Source organism: Thermobia domestica, chromosome 12, assembly GCF_964235325.1.
Source record: "Thermobia domestica chromosome 12, izTheDome1.hap1.1, whole genome shotgun sequence".
NCBI classification, from domain to species: Eukaryota; Metazoa; Arthropoda; class Insecta; order Zygentoma; family Lepismatidae; genus Thermobia; species Thermobia domestica.
This window is the reverse complement of record NC_137465.1, coordinates 137,880,095-137,881,667: the sequence shown is the minus strand read 5'-3', so window position 1 is coordinate 137,881,667 and position 1,573 is coordinate 137,880,095. Positions and strand designations below refer to the sequence as shown.

The 1,573-nt window shown below is 35.1% G+C and overlaps 1 pseudogene; it reads left to right on the top strand.

Annotated features, from left to right (window-relative positions):
- Positions 1-725: 725 nt before the first annotated feature.
- LOC145666120 (uncharacterized) lies at positions 726-1,330 on the top strand (annotated as a pseudogene).
- Positions 1,331-1,573: the final 243 nt, after the last annotated feature.

Sequence of the window (1,573 nt, the reverse complement as noted above, 5' to 3'; positions counted from 1 at the left end):
TCTACCCTACTGACGATAAAACAAGAAAATGTAACAAAATTAAATTGTAACAAATGTAGAAATAAACTTTAAAATGAAACGAATTATTTGATATTTCTACATTATAATTAAAAAATAGTACTGATATCTTTCCGATAATTTGTAGATTTAAGAAAAGTTTCGTAACTGGCAAATAATAGTTTAAATAATTATTATAAATGCAAACTATGATACGAATTAGTGTAGAAAGACTTTAGAATAGCTAAGCCCGACAGGAGGTATTAGACATAAATGGTAAAAAAAAAAACACACAATTAATTTTAGTACGGATTCAGGTTATCAATAATAGCTTCTATCTCTATCGTTCTTCTATTTAATCTGGATATTGTTGAGGTTTGAAATTCCTTCTTTCAACACTGATTGCCATAGATCAAGAACAAGTACAAAGGGCAAAAATTGATTTTCTGATAAAGATTCAGTATTTGGAAAAATTAGTTTTTTATTTACTCTCATGTCTCTATTAAATCCTAAAGCAGTTGAAATATATTACCACTTTCAGTTTCAATAGTAATCACTTAAAATTGTACTTATTAGAGAGAAAAATTTTTCATGTACGCCATATTTGCCGGTGTATAACACGCAGCGACATGTAAGACAAATCTTTTCTCATACGCATATTCAAGAAGATCCCGCTTTTTATGGACTATCATAATGATTTTCCTTTACTATTATTGAGCTGGAAAGTAATGTCGTTTTCTCGCATGTCAATATTCATTTGTTATTTAGCAGCTTATTACATACCTCAATGTCGTGCCAATACATTTGTCGGTTGGAATGAATTTTTACTCGTAAATACTCTAATATTACTTATTTTTTTGCAGTTGATAGTGAAATGGGCAGCCAAATACAAGAAGAGGTCCATATCCGGCATTATATGGTGTTTGAGTTTCACATGGCTTGTAACGGAACAATTGCTGCCAAGAACATTTGCACTGTGTATCCAACTCCTTTAGACGTTCGTAAATGCCAACGGTAGTTTGCGAGGTTCGAGTCGGGTAATTTTGATGTTTCCGACTCGTCTCGATCAGAAAGACCAACGACGTGCGGCAATGACATGCTAAGGGTGGAAGTGGAAGCTAATCTGTGTCAGACAATCGACGAACTGTCACACGCTCTTAACCAACCTTGGTCGACCATTGGAGAACATTTAAGCAGATTGGGAAGGAAGGAACAACAGGTGTTTGTGTCCCACATAATCTGTCCGAGGAAAATTAAGCTAACCGTTACAGCGCATGCAACTTATTGCTTTAGCGGCAAAATGCAGAAGTGTTTTTTTTTCATCCCTTGTTAACTGGAGATGAGAAATGGATCCTGTATTATAATCCAAAACGCAAAAGGCAGTGGCTCTCTCCAAATGAATCGTGATGTAGTACAGCGAAACCAGGTTTACACCCCCCAAAAGTGCATTTGTGTGTTTGGCGGGGTATTCATTTTAAAGTGTTGCAACCTGGATAAGCTGTGAATGCAGAGCGTTACTGTGAACCATTGGATCGTATACAACAATCTTTAATTGAAAAAGTAAACAGCGATTGTC